General features: G+C 36.1%; 1 protein-coding gene across 2 annotated transcripts in view; it reads left to right on the forward strand.

The window, feature by feature from the left end:
- The window catches only part of ARHGAP32 (Rho GTPase activating protein 32), a 293,982-nt gene that overhangs the window by 20,240 nt on the left and 257,929 nt on the right, over positions 1 to 15,813 (forward strand). The window contains exon 1 of one of the 2 annotated variants that reach the window (XM_087868279.1): positions 10,593 to 13,506. The exons of the other annotated variant lie outside the window; for it this stretch is intronic. The gene's annotated coding sequence lies outside the window, so the exon portion shown is untranslated. Of the gene's footprint in view, positions 1 to 10,592; positions 13,507 to 15,813 lie in introns of those variants that run through there. 2 annotated transcript variants of the gene reach the window in all.

Raw genomic sequence — 15,813 nt, forward strand, 5'->3', positions numbered from 1 at the left:
CGGGCTTCCTGGTCAGTGTGGAGCCCGCTTCTCCCTCTGCCTCTCCTCCAGCTTGTGCATGCACTCTCTTTCTCTCTCTCTCAAATAAATAAAATATTACAAAAAAAAAAAAGAAATGTTTCTGAGTTAATTTTATGCAAAATCTGGAATGACTTTTTCTTTTTTACTTTAAAGCCTTTTTCTTCTATTTAGCACTGTTCAGAGCCACCTTATATTCAATTTAAACAATATTTCTGTATTCCTATAATCTTTGCTATGTGATTTATTCTTTTTGCTTCTTTTCAGCTGTCTTCCTTTGTACTTTGTGCTCATGAAAATAAAAAATCTGAGATTGGACCTGTTTTCTCTGGGGAGAATCATGTTTAGCACGGTATTGGTGGCTCAGTAAATTTTAAGTAGTATTGCCAACCTTCTGGAAGCCTTTGCCTTAGTTAGAAACAATTATGGAAAGTTTTCTGTGTGGAGGACGCTCTCTTATCTTGGTACCAGCAAAGCCCTTTCAGCATCTTGCTTTAGTTTGTGTCCTTGTAGTTAGTTCTCAGCTCTGCTGCTAGAAAAATTTCTTTCAAAGATGCTCATGCAGTTCCTTTTGTGATTACTTACTGATTGATTTTTTGGCGGGTAATTATTATTTTTTAAAAAAGATTTTATTTATTTATTTGAGAGAGAGAGAAAGAGCAGCAGAGCTAGTGAGAGAAAACACAAGCAGGGAGGAGGGGAAGAAGCAGGCTCCCCACTGAGTAGGGAGCCCAACGTGGGGCTCGATCCCAGGACCCTGGGATCATGACCTGAGCCAAAGGCAGATGCTTAACCGACTGAGCCACTCAGGCACACTGGCGGGTAATTAATTTTTGATTTTTCAGCTAAAATAACAGTATTTTATGGTACTAGAATAGATTTTGGAGATTGCTATTAGCACATGCAAGTAGTTGGAATTTATTTAAAAATTGGTGGTTTAAATGGACAGGTTTAACAATTTATGAGTTTTATGCTTAGAATTATTAAAATGTACAAATAAAGTTAAAATTACTTGTATTTTAAATTATTATGCATTTGTATTTATCCTTTAGGCTCTTTTCTATTTTAAAGTAAACTTTATAACTTTGAGAGCCCTCATTTAAGCATATTTATTGTCAGATTTTAAGAAAGAACTTTTAGGTTTATAACTTTGTATAAAATCCCATAATATATTTTTTTACTTTTTATCATGTACAATTTAAAATAGAGAAGGACAAGAATGAGAGAAATCCTGAAAAACACAGTCAATGAAAGCTTTACAAAATCATAAGATGATAATTATGACTAGAAATCATAAGATCATTACTGCCAGTGATGTTCTTTGTGTTTGGCTAGAATCAACATTCATTTATGCCCAGGTAAATAAATTATTTTATTTCACAAAAGAGATTTAATAATTTATGGTTGAAGCTTATAAATGAAATACTGTGGCCCTTCAGTTAAGTAATGCACATGCAGGCCTCAGATGTAAAAGTTCAGTCAGTGTGGTTGGTGCAGCTCATGTCATTGAAGGAATGGGGACAAAAGTTTGTTTGTAGCTACCATGGAACTGAGTACAAAGACGCCAGTGACCTTTGAACTTCTGTGGCTGTGCATCTGAACAAGGAATTGTTTGAGGATGGGAAAAGCTGCCAGTAGACTTGGGATATGCTTTCTTCTTGCTTTCTACAGAACTGTTGAATGACCCTACTCGAGAAAAACAAAAAAGTAAAAACCCAAAAAACCAAACCAAAAGCAAAACAAAAAAACCACCAAATGCCTAATTGGAAGAAATTCTTATTAGTCTCAGAAGAATCTTAGGTCCACACAGCTAAATCTAATTAGGTACTCATATCTCAAAGTGATAGTCTCTGTAAAAATGTTATCTTCACTTACAAAAATGGCAACATTAATTACTGCCATTTTATGCATAGACAAAGCTGGTAGAAGCTTGTGGGTTCCTTCCTCTGCAGTTGTTATCTTTTTAAAACCTCTCCTCCAGCTCTACTGGTTGAAAAGTCCTTCTGTATCTGGGTCACACTAATTCCTTAGTTTTCTGTTACATTGTTTGAAGGTTGGGCATTATTCAAACGGTGAAACCCATAAATATTTGTCAAGTGAATGAGTGAATTAATAAATACACAGGAAAAGTGGTTTTTTTGTATGAGAAAGGAGTAATGGCATTTGCAGCCTTTTTTTTTTTTTGTCCTCCCAGGTAGTTAATAAAAATCTAGTAACATCTCTCAATAAGAGAATACCATAAATACAGTATCTCTTTTGCAGATAAAGAGTCCCTTAGCCTTTGAGTTTACTTCTGTTGGTTGCACTAGCCAGTGTTCAAACTGGGGCTCAGGTAACAAGGTTTTATTTCAAAGCTGTTGTTTGTTTTTGAAAACTCTGAGGAATCCATACTGTTATTACCATTTTGGAGAAAAGCTGTCTCTGGCTAATATGGTTGCATATCTCTTTTACCCATGTTTAATAAAGCAGGATGTTTGTATTTGAAATCAGTTCAGTGATACACCCTTAAATAGTACATGCGCTTTGAGGTAGTTCCTCCTTGCCATCAATTATGCCTGTGTACATTTCTTTTCATATACTTTTAGATAGTTCTCTTTATGATCAGTGGTTAGTGCCATGAATTGGTTTGTGGGTTATGATACATTGCAGAGACCTGCGATCACATAGCTTAACTGGAGCCATGGAGATTGAGTCTTGACTTCATTGGCAACTTTGTCTTTGTGAGTGAGAAGGGGTAAGGTGTGTGAAAAATAGTATGGTAGTTATCATAAGAAAAATGACTTTTAAAAACAATATTATTTATTTATTTTAGAGAGAGAGAATGAGCGGGAGTGGGTGGGGAGGGGCAGAGGGAGTGGAGAGAGAGAATCCTAAGCAGACCCCATGCTGAGCGCAGGGCCCAATGTGGGACTCGATCTCACAACTCCTGAGATCATGACCTGAGCTGAAACCAAGAGTCAGACACTCGACTGACTGAGCCACCCAGGCGCCCCAGAAAAATGAGTTTTAAGTAATTTTTTAGTAACTTTTCTAATGTGCTCATGTATTAAAATAGATTTGTGAGAAGGTTAATAAATTCTTAACTGATTGATACTTGGAGAATTTTATTCATTATATTCCATATGAAAAATTACTTAGGAAGTTTAGCCTTGTGTCTTGATTTATCAGCTATTCTTGTGAAATAGACCAATATACTGACAGAAAAACGCCTAGGATGACTAGGGCCTCCAGGTGCTCTTTGTCCTGGAGACCAGCTGCTCCGTGGAGGTGGAGATGTAGAATGGAGGGGACTGTTGCTGTGAAGGAAAAGTTTGGCTGCCAGGGAATATGGTTGAAAGAGAATGGGAGCTGGGAGCTGGATCAGGATGAAAAGACGGACACGGAAGGTACAAAGGAAACCAGAGAATGGAAGCAGAGCAGTCACCTGCAGGCATCAGATGATCTTCATCTGGTAGACCAGACAATCCTTAAATGTTGCAGTGATTCAAAAAAAAAAATTAAACTTCCTTAGGTTAACTGATGTATATCTTTTATTCAGTGTTAGCTTTGGTTTATTTTAATTAAGCTCCTTCCTGTGATATGTATTGAACTTCGTTTAGACTTTATTTTTCAAATTTTTTTTAAAGATCGTATATATTTATTTGTCAGAGAGAGGGTGCATGCACAAGCAAGGGGAATGGCAGGGAGAGGGAGAGGCAGGCTCCCTGCTGAGCAAGGAGCCCCATGTGGGACTTGATCCCAGGACCCCGGGATCATGACCTGAGCCAAAGGCAGACACTTAACTGACTGAGCAACCCAGGCATCCCTGAACTTTGTTCAGACTTTAATGTGATAAAGGGAACAAGTAAACCTTTGCACAAAACAGAGATGGTATTTGACAAAACACTGTAGAATTGTCACGCAACATTTAGTGAATTGAACAGTCCCTTTTTAAAATCTTGCACGAAATGTGTGAAGTTACTCTTTTAGACAAAAGTAAGAATCTCTTTGAATAGTCCACCCCATTTCATTAAATGGATACTTTATGCAGAGAAAAGATAAACAGGAGGGCTGAAGAATATGAGAAATACTGGCTAAATACAGCAGTATTCACACCTACTATATTGAGAGGAAAAGTTTTGTTCTGGTAACTATATGTCAGCAGAAAAGTGCCTCATTACTTAAGTTTATGAAACGGCAAATGCTAGTAGCTAAGTTAATTTGAGTGGTGAATAATGCTTTAGATCAGAGAAGGACAGACTGAGAATTAATTGTTCATTCTGAAAAAAATTTTTCAGGAAATAAATACCCTCTTTAGGATTTGAGAAATTCTCTTGTTTTTTTGATTCATTATTAACTTACTACATCCAAGTACTAGTTTAGAAAACTTTGTTCATCTTTTTGGTAATTTTTAAAAAAAGATTAAAATCGAAATATGAAAGGAAAACAATCAACATCTTATAAATTGCTAGATAAAAAAATATACACTATATTCAGTATTGGTAAGCACATTATAAGTGCTCCTCATAGCTGTGGCAGATTTCTGATTGCCTAATATCCATTTCCCCCCTTTTCATTTCTAATAGGATGCAAGTTTTGTTACAGGCAGAAGTATGCTTAGCTAAAAAATTCCTGAAGCCATGTGGCATAGTCCTGGTCAGTGAGGTATAGGCAGAAATGTTTGGATGAAGTTTTTGGGAAGGCCTTTTACTCATTACTTTTTCTTCTTGCCTGGAAATTATACATGATGCCTGGAGTCGATCCAGTATTCTAGACTTTCAGAGAAAAGCCGAGAGATTTACAGAGATCTTAGCCCATATATTCTTCAGATGCCTGACCGTCGGTAAGTGCCTCTTTCAGAACTTCCATTTCATAAGAAGAGTAAGCCCCTATCTTCTTTAAGCTGCTGTAATTTGGACTGCCTGTTACACACATCAGAACATTATTCCTAACTGATAAAATAATTTACGTGCCCATTATGACATACTTTCAGGAGATTTGGAATCTTTTGGTAATAATTTAACAAGGGGTTTATCTAACTTCAGATCCAGAAGATCCTAGGATTTGGGGGGATCATTTCTGTCTTTTAGACTTGATCGCACCAGCTGGATAACCAGCTGGATGGGTAGTGGTTACTGCTGGAGTTTTGAAGGAAATGCAAGGAAGTATTCAAACTACTCTAGCATTTCCCACTGTCATTTTATCCTCTCTTTCATTTCAAGTCCCTGGGTTCATCTGGGTCCATAATCTATGTTGAAACTATTAGATCTCCTTCTAAATGGAGGGGATTCAAGAAGATACAGCACAATTAGGGTCGTCTGGATTGGTTATTGATGGAATCTGACTGATGACCTGATCTCCCTCTATATCAGGATTAGTTGTGGAGGTTGTCCTCCCCACCGTCCTTTATAAAACTTAGTCACGTGTAATCTACATACAGGGGAGAGTCCACAGTTCATACCTGTACAGCTCTGTGACTTTTCACAAACAACATACATCTGTGTAACCAGCATCTGATCAAGAAACAACGAAGCTTCTCTATTGCTCTTGAGGATTATTACTATCCAGACATCTAACAGTATAGATTAGTTTTTGCCTATATTTGTATTTCATATATATGGAATCCTGCAGAATGTACTCTTGTGTTTGGTATCTTTTGTTCGGCATTGTCTGTGAGATTTATCCATACTGTTATGTATAATTATAAGTCATTCTTACTGCTTTTAGCATTCCAATGTGTGACTGACAATATTCCAACTTCCTGCTGAGTATTTTGGTTGTTTCTAGTTTTTACTATTATGACTACTGCTGCTAAGAACATTCTAGTACATACCTTTTAGTAAACATGTGTAAGTATTCTGTTGGAATGGAATTGCTGGATCATAGGATATCAGCACTGTATGAGTGTTTTAGTTCCTTTGCATTTTCACCCACACTGGATGTTGTCATTGTTTTTAACCTAGTCATTCTGGTGGGTGTATATTTTGTGAAGCACCTGTTTAAGTCTTTTGCTCATTTTTCTGCTCAGTTGTATGTCTTTTCTTACTCTTTGTGGGAGTCCTTTTTTTTTGGTATTCTGGATACTAATCCTTTGTCATACTTGTATCGTGAATATCTTACCCTATTCTCTGAGTTACTCTTACACTCTTAAGTCTCTTTTGAGGTATAGGTCTTAATATAATCCAGTTTGTCATCTTTTGCTTTATGGTTAGTGCTTTTTGGCTACTGTTACAAAATATCTTCACCTACTGTAGTATCACAAAGATGATGATCTGTATTTTCTACTATAAAAGTTTTATCGTTTTACCTTTTATATGTAGATCTGCCCTGATTTTTGTGTAGGATATGGTGGGGGTGGGGGGGCCACAGCACATTTTTTCCCCATGCAGGTACTTAGTTGAGTCAGCACTATTGATTAAAAAGATTATCTTTCTCCCTTATACCTCATTGTCACCCTTGTCATAAATCAGGTAATCAAATATGTGTAGATTGTTTATGGACTTTCGTATTCTATTAGTTTGTTTATTCTTCCCTTTTGTGAATATTATACTGTCTTACTATAATTTTATAGCAGGGTTTGTTAACTTTAGTGTTAAGTTCTCCAGTTTTGTTCTTCTTTTAAAGATGGGCTTAGCTGACCTTGGTGATTGTCAACTAGTTAGGTGGAATGAATATACATTTTGTATGCCTTCTAACTTCTGCCGTATACATCCCTCAACCAACTGACTGAAATACTGGCTTAATCTACTTAGCTATCAAGAGAACCCAGTTAGGACCTCTGACCTCTTAATGGATTTTCGGATTTGTTGAGTAAACAGAAAATAATTTCTTGGTGCACACATAATACATCACATTTAAAATCAGTGCTCACTTTTACCATAAATCACTGCAGTGTACGGTAATCAAATATTTAGTTCAAATGTGTGTATTTAATTGCACTGATGCTTAATTTTCTCATTTGTAAGTAATCAGCTGTTTTGTTTATCATGACCAGCTCTGTAGATGCCATGTTTAGGAATTAGTTTCCTTCAAAAAGATGAAACAGGAATAGTGAAATAAAAATAAGATGAATCCATCTGGAAGAATGAATCATCTGTGCATGACATTTAAAGGCAATGATCTTTGTTAGTAATATGATATTGTCAGTTGGAAGAAATTTCTCCTCAGTGTCCTGCCTTCTTTCCCCCTTCCATTTCATGTTGATTCAATTGGGGGAAGTCACAAGGTTTTAAAGTAAAATAGTAACTACTTTTCTTCAGAGTTGATCATTGATAATTTTACTTATTTTCTTTGGGGAGTGGAGAAGAGGAAGGAGGAAGGGAAGTCAGGAGCATTCTGGATACAGTAACTGTGTGTTCCGAATTCCCATATGATACATGTCATCATGCAGAATACGTTTTTTAAAACTGAGACTATGTTGGGAAATTGAAAATATATGATCATTATAACTTTGGGAACCTTTTTTCTAGTTTTCAAAATAGGGGCCAAATGATCAGAGATCTGTATGCATGTGGGTTGTGTGAATTTCTCTTCTCCTTTTAATTAATAAGTAATGAGTTACAAGGGTTCATGTTTGATTCAGAAATTGGAACTGAATGTGAGTTAGGCATATAAGGCTCTAATCACAGCTATTTTAATTACAAATAAATAATATACTATTTCATTTATAATATAATTTTAATAGAATTAAACTTGAACAGTTAAAAATTATGTAATCTATATAATCACATCCTGTTTGAGTTAGAGTTACTGACCAATCCAAATTTGCTTTGATAACCTGACGGTAAGTGGCCCATTAATACAGTCGTATGGTGGGAAGAAGTTCTGTGTTAGCAGGTCAGGCACATATTTTTGCCTCAAGATCTCAGTGGCAGCGCTTATTGAACAGGTATTTACTAAGTGCATATTGATTATCTAATATTTTATAAGCACTGGGAATATAAAGATGAGCAAAATGGTTGTGATTCCTGCCATCCCTGAACTTTCCAACTAGAGATATGTGCCTTAGGCTTATCACTTGGTGTGTAGTTGCACACTGGTAGCAATAAATTTTTTGTCCAGCTTTATTAAGATAGAATTGACATAGTATTGTGTAAGTTTAAGGTGTCTAAAGTGATGATTTGATATACATATGTATTGTAAAATGTTTACCGGATAAGGTTGGTTAATACATCCTTCATCGCTCATAATTACAAGTATTTGTTGTTGTTATGGTGAAAATATTTAAGATCTACTCTCAGAAACTTTTAAGTATGCAATACAATATTGTTAACTATAGTCACTGTACTGTACATTAGATCCTCAGAACTTACTCATCTTATAATGGAAATCTGTACCCCTTGACCAACATCTCCCTTTCCCCCGTTCTTCAGCCCTTGGCAACCATGTCTACTCTCTGTTTCTGTGAGTAAATAAGTTTTGATTGCTGTTGAAGGATTCAGGGTTTCTACTCCAGTTACATGTGAAATTTCTAGTGTGGTGTGTTAGTGTCAGATTTTCATGTATCGTGGACTATTTTTCCTTAACATATAATTAGTTAATAATCTATAACCTGGCTGGATTTAGCCTTTCACACTGTAGTACGTATTCTTTCTGAAAATATTATGGCTCTGTTTTTGAGTGCTTATGGAAATGAACATCCAAAATGAATGTGCACTCCGTGTCCTTACATATCATATTTCCTTATCTTGTAGTCTTTTTGCTTGGATTGTAAAGTAATGAGAATATGTATACCTACCTAGCCATAAATTATGGCCATATTTGGTAACACAGAGTATGTCCTCATTAGTAGACAGGATGTGTTTACTTATATCACAAAGTTCCTGTTTAAGAAGCACAGCAAGGTAATGAACAGGGAGAGGAATGGATCTTTTTCAGACAAAGTTCAGATGATTACTCCTTAGGCATCTAGGAGTAGAAGCATTTGGTACGTTTGGTGCCCCATCCCCTCCTTGTTCTCTGTTCCCCTCTCCACTAACTTCCAGGATCTTCCCTCTGCCTTCTTCACTTACTCTCTTACTCTCCAGTCTCTTCCTCAGAGCACACCAGGGCTTATGTTAACTAGATAGTTCTACTTTTACCCCTTTTAATTTGTCTGCCTCTTTCCATCTCTCCACAGCTGCTCCTCTAGTTCAGAGAGATACCCTTTCTCTTCCAGTTATTGCAACAGCCTCCTTATTGCTCTCTCTACCTAAAACTTTTCTGTTCCAGTTCATTCTTTCTCCATTTTGAAGCCAAAATAATTTCACTGAGATGCTCATGTGGAAATTCAGGGAGCTTCCCTAGGTAATATTCCCTAGTTGGGTTTAGAGTTTGGCCTGGAGAGAGGCTAAAGCATGCTGGATAGAGGGAGTAGCATTTACAAAGGCTTTAATGTTTTAAACCATGGCAGCGTTGTTACATGAAGGAGACAGTCTCCAAGAAAGACTGCAGTTCTTTTAAACCTAATAGTCATTTACCTCCAGGCATGCTGGCAAAGTCAGTCATATTACTTTATGGTGGTGTATTCTTGCTTTAATTCAAATACAAAAACACTTTTTTTTTTTCCCCTAAAGTAGGCTCCATGCCCAGCACAGAGCCCAGTGTGGGGCTTTAACTCATGACCCTGAGATGAAGACCTGAGCTGAGATCAAGAGACAGATGCTTAACCAGCTGAGCCACCCAGGCGCCCCCAAATGCAAATACACTTGAATCTCATTTCTCTTACACAGTTGAATTTGGAAGACCTGTTCTACCATTTGTATCTAATGACTGGTTCCTATTAAGACTTTCCTGGACTATGTCACTTACTCTGTGGTGTTTTTTTGGTTAATAGAAGTAACTAGTTTGTAAGGGTGATCAATATTTTGCCCAGTTCAGCAAATATTGATGAGTTGGAATCTCTTGTTGCGGACAGAAGTTGCCAGTTAAACTGTTAATTGAAAGCAGTGTATTAGCATAGGCAGCATCCAGAAAACAGTGCACTTAGTACAGGTACCATCTGCTGATTAGCTGACCATTGTTGCCTCTCCACCAGTTTTTTGACAGTACATCCCAGTGGAGTTTGTAGGTTTATTCCACTGATAATCAAAGACTAGATATGGTGACAGCTAAGAGTAAAGCTCTTAAGGTAGAAATAGACTGAGTAGTGTAAGGGATGATAAAGGTGTTAAAAATGGTAAAAGTATACCATGGATGTAAAGTTAATGTAGGTTTAGCACTGGTTCTAAACTATAAATTTTCTCCTTTTTTCTGTGATGGTGACAATACAAGAGTGAGGCATGTAATCATACTGGCATGTTTGTGGTAAAGCTCCTTTGTTGTCTTTTTTTTTTCAAGTAGGCTCCATGCCCCACGTGGGGCTTGAACTCAACCCTGAGATCAAGAGTTGCATGCTGTATGATTGAGCCAGCCAGGCGCTGCCATCCTTTGTCGTTTTTAACCTACAATATTTTCTATTCTACTTCTTAGATAGTATTTTAGTTACAAATATGTGGCATTCATATATTACAGATATGTTTCAGTAACATTATTAGACATATTTCTTTTTAAAAACTCTTTTAAAGATTAGTTTTAGAGAGAGAAAATGTGAAAGCGCATGGGAGGGGTGGAGGGGAGAGGGAGAGAAAGTATCTCAGGTAGACTCTGCGCTGAGCGCAGAACCCCATGTGGGGCTCGATCTCATGACCCCGAGATCATGACCTGAGCTGAAACCAAGAGTCAGTTATTCAACCGACTGAGACTCTCAGGCGTCGCAAGATTATTAGACATATTTCTGTCAAATATGTAACAAATACATAATCTTAAAACGTAGTTGCATTAAAACATTGAGCTTAAGCAAATTAGATCTCATTATCTGTGCTTTTCTGAATATATTTTCATGTGTTCATATATTCCACTTATTTTAAAAGTTTACTGTTTTATACCATGTGGTTTTTACATTCAGAGGCACATTTTCTTCTCAGTGAAACTGTTCCAAGATTTTCTGATGTAGGCTGGTGGAAAAATGACTCATTTAACAGAATTGTATTCGACAGTCAGGACTATTGGAGCACATCATATTTCATTAAGGGAGAGATGCTTGAGAAAAGGAGTCTGTTAACCAGATAAAAGTATTGGTGTCTTTGCTAACTTCATTATCTTATCACCATCGTCTTTGCAGTTACTTAGCAGTGGGTGCCTCATCCAGGTAGGGTCAGCTTACTTTATCGTCTGCTGTTGTAGAATCTTCACCAATATCTAAGAAATCACAACTTGCTAGTTTAAATAATAATGTATTTTCTGGATCTAAGCCAAATTTGAGGTTAGATTTTAGCATTTAGTATAAGTTCTTAACATCTGTTTCTTGAATAAATGACTCCTTAAAAGGCAAAAATAATGTAATGGAATTCAGACAGTGCTATGGGTACGTTAAATGGTGTGATTTTTCTGAGGGGGCATTTTAGAAATGTGTATCAAGTCTTGAAATGTTACTTTTGACCTAATAATTCCACTTTTAGGATCTTGAAAGTAATTTAACATGTACAAAAAGATTTAACCAAAGATACTCAGTGTAGTATTATGCCTAACGGTGAAGATTTGATAAATCATAATGTCCAACCAAAAAAAATAGTTAATTACGAGGTATCCATATAGAGGAATATTAACTATTTATAAAGTTTATTTCTGAAGATTATTTAATAACAAGGGAAAACCATGATACAAAAGTGAGAGTTATGAAGAACTCTATAGGAAGTTGAGCTCTATTAGGTAATAGCAATTAAAAACATAAATCAGACCCATATATACAGACCTGGAAAGATCATCAAACCACATTAAATGCAAAAAAGCAAGTTGTAGAATAATGCACATGCACAGAAAAAAGTAAGATATTTATAAAAATGCATTAAATGAATCATATTTATATCCAAACATAGGCATGTGCAGGCATAGAAAAAACTCTGGTTAGTCAAATTATTAATAGCAGTGACTGCATTTGGAGATAGGAAAAGGCACACTTTGACTCCTACTTGAATTTTAACAATGAGTATATTTGTATATTAATTTGTAATTTAAACTAAAGAATTAAAAAAAGCCCTGAAATTTAAGATTCTGTTTTGTAAAGAAAAAGATTCTCTAGGGGCGCCTGGGTGGCGCAGTCGTTAAGCGTCTGCCTTTGCTGCTCAGGGCGTGATCCCAGCATTCTGGGATCGAGCCCCACATCAGGCTCCTCCGCTGGGAGCCTGCTTCTTCCTCTCCCACTCCCCCTGCTTGTGTTCCCTCTCTCACTGGCTGTTTCTCTCTCTGTCAAATAAATAAATAAAATCTTAAAAAAAAAAAAAAAAGAAAAACTCTCTAAGATATAAGCAAGGGTTATCTCTGGAAGGTAGTTCACACAGTCCTTAGCCTTTTTTGTGTTTTTCTGTACTTTTCAGAATTTGGGCAATGAATAGGTATTGTTTTTATAATCAGAAAAAGCAGTTAAGATTTTTTAAAAAGCTGAAATCACAGGTAATAGCAGCATAGTCTGGAGTAAAAATTGCTTTGATTCAGATCCTGCCTCTGCCATTGACCAGCTCTGTGACCTTGGCAGGGATGGGAGTGGGAGGTTGGTCTATTTTTTCCACAGGATTATTTTTGAAGATTATTATTTTCTATTATTTATTTATTTATTTTTGAAGATTAAATGAGCTATGACATATAGGTTAGTTTTATAGTGTCTGGCATACATTTGGTGCCTACACAAGTTAATTTCCTTCTTGTTTTTCTCTTTATGACATAATAGTTAAAACTTTGCAAAACAATTGAAAGATACCATTAAAATATTGACAAAAACACAAATATATCCAAGAATTGGATAGCTGAAGAGCTTATGACATGATGGTTTTAGAAATAACTCTGCTACGGGATAGAAAGTGAGAATATTCATTAGAGCAAAGCAAAGGTTTGGTATTTCACTTCTGATGGTAAGAAGAGGCGGGATATGAGGCCTCAGTGTTCTGTATGAACCAGTTGTTAGCAATAACATGGTTTTCTCAGTACAGCTTATATAATTCCCCACAGTTCAACCTGATTAGTGTTTTAAAGCTGTGCTGTAGATAAGTTGTGTTTATTCATCATGGCTATCTGTATTAAGAAATAAAAGTATTCAGGATTTCAGGATAATAAAAGTCTTCTAGTAGTAATTCAATATGTGAAATGAGATATCTTCGTTGATTTCAGAGGTTATATTTCAGTGGCATAAGGTAATTAGGGAAAATAGTCACCAACATAAAATTCTTAAAGCAGTTAACAATTATATTCTTACACATGTGTATTAGAAGTACAATTGAAATACAGACATTTGCTTTTCTCCCCCTTTTGCAGAGGAGGTATCACAGGCTGGAAAGAGGAAGACTAATTGAAATTAAACAGCCGGTGAAGAGGCAAAGCAGGGATCTCCTCCTAGATACACACTGGACTTCAGAAGCACCAACATGGCTGCTTCTAGTATTGCTGCCTCTACATGTTTTCATAAAAGGAAACATTTGTTTTAAAGGGGTAAGAGGTTTGGTGGGTATCAAGTGTTTCTATTATTCCATTTGTTTCCTTTTTTAGTCACATTTCTTAAACGAATACATTCGATATCATTTATGGCTCTATTTCTTCTTCCAGTCTTTCTCTTAAATTGCAGCCCTTCAAAAATGCCGCATATTGAAAAACAGTTTGGAATAGATTTTCATGTGGTAGAAAATGAGTGTACTTTGGGAAACCACTTTGGTTGTGTGACTCTGAGTCAGCAGCAGGGGCTCAGCTAGTCGTCTGCAGGCGTGACCTGGGCATGTGCACCTCTTTTCTTGAGTATCTATTAGTAATAAAAAATCTCAATATTAATGCCCGTTCAGTGCTTTTCATAAATATGTAAAATTCTTTAGAATTTATCCCTCTGAGTTCGTTTCCACTCTGGTATATATATTTTCTTTTATGTGACTTCTTTTTCCTAAAAAGCTAGTAATATTCTGGAATATACTGTCTTTTCAGTGAAACCTTATTCTCTTTGGCTTGTAGGTTGATCAGTGGTCAGTGGTTTTTTGTGTCTCAATAGTGTCCTTATATTTTTAACCTGCTGTATAGTAACTTAACTCATTACAGGTGATCTTGGAAATTTTGTGCTGTTCTTAATGAATTCTAGAATGGTTTTCTTTTGACTGTGTCTCTTATCTTATGGACACCTATTAATCTCCTTATTTAATTCAGTATATTATTGTCATCCTCGCATTACATCATTTGTTGTAAGAGCTCATCTGAGTGGTATTGTGTTGTCCTTTTCTTTTGTTTTGCTAAATGACCATGTGAGAGAGGAAGTGGACTCCAGGCTCCTGGAGGACAGAGATTAGGTCAGTTTTACACACTATACTGTGTGTTGCACAGCACCTGGTACAGAGTAGATACACAGTAAAACTGAGTTTAGGAAGGTATGGCTAGACAAAGATAAAGCAGAAGAAACCATGGGGTTATCGTTAACTACAGCCAAGGTCATCAGTGCTATTGTTTGGGTGGGGGTTTGGGTGGGGAGACACAAAAAGAGGAGAGGGAAAATTCAAGCAGGTTTTTGGAAGTATGTGGAGAAACAAGTATTAGTGGTAACGATACGTGGAAGACTCTGTGCTATGAGCTTTATGTGTAGCATTTGATTTAATCTGTACAGAGTACAAGCAAGAACTACACAGCCAAAGAAAGAATAAGGCAGGAAAATGTTCTGGTTAGCCTAGGTAAAAGGATGTAAGGGCCGATTTAGGTTTAGAGCACCATTTATAAAGATGTTTTATAGCAGTTGTTGAGGTATTGGCAGAATACAGTAGAATGATTTTCTTTTTTTTCCTTTTTTTTCTTTTAAAATAATCTCTACACCCAACATGGGGCTCGAACTCAAGATCCCGAGATCAAGAGTTGCATGCTCTACTGACTGAGCCAGGCAGGCAACCCAGTAGAATGATTTTTGGTTAGATTTATTAGATTTAGGTTAGAGGTAAATTAAAAAATTTTCAAATAATACTGTCATCATAATAATGAGAGCCAAGATACAAATAAAAGTGCTCTTTGAGCTTCATCCCACGAAGTCATTCTTGGTGTAAAATACTGTGAGGTAGATATTATGGAATGTTAGACTAATACAGACTCCAGAAGAAAATAGGTTTTCCCTAGATGGTTAGATAGGCTGGCTGCGATAAGCTTTCAAAGTTCCTTTCAGTTGGATTCTATGACTTGATCAGATTGGATGTAAATAATTTTGAAGGAAGGTGTTTGGTTTCTTCATTTGCCTTTTATTAAACACATTTATGGTTAATTTAAAGTGAAGATGGAATAAATAACTAAAAGGAAAATTTCCATGGACTCAGTTTAATTTTAGGAGCTACAGAGGATCTAGTCCTTTGCATTCCCTTACTACAAATACTTCAGGTTTTCTCAGTTATTCGTAGGAAATACTTCCAAAAAATCTAATTTTCTTCCTGTTTTGCACTTGCAAAAATTTTTATCTTTCTGAAAACATATTCACTAGAATGCAAAGGCTGTGCTTATAAATTTTGCAGTGTTGTAATGTGTTAAAAATGACCTTTAAAGGATAGATGGAAAGTTGCTATATCATACCTTTCGTGTGTTGTAAAAGAAAATCTTTTTCTTCCCTTAATGTAGAACTAGAAGATGAAATAAATTGATTTTTATAGATTTTTTTGAAGGCAGATTAGTAAACTTTGATACCTTTTTCTTCTGAAGGAAATATTGTCAGAATAGTTTTTTTCTCCTCTATTGTATGTTGTTTGTGAGGTCTATTTAAAAATTTTAAAAAAGTCTCATAGGTTATTTTGAAGTCATCAAATA

This window comes from Ursus americanus, chromosome 16 (genome assembly GCF_024610735.1).
Source record: "Ursus americanus isolate L20-20 chromosome 16, mUrsAme1.1.p, whole genome shotgun sequence".
In the NCBI taxonomy this organism is placed as follows: Eukaryota; Metazoa; Chordata; class Mammalia; order Carnivora; family Ursidae; genus Ursus; species Ursus americanus.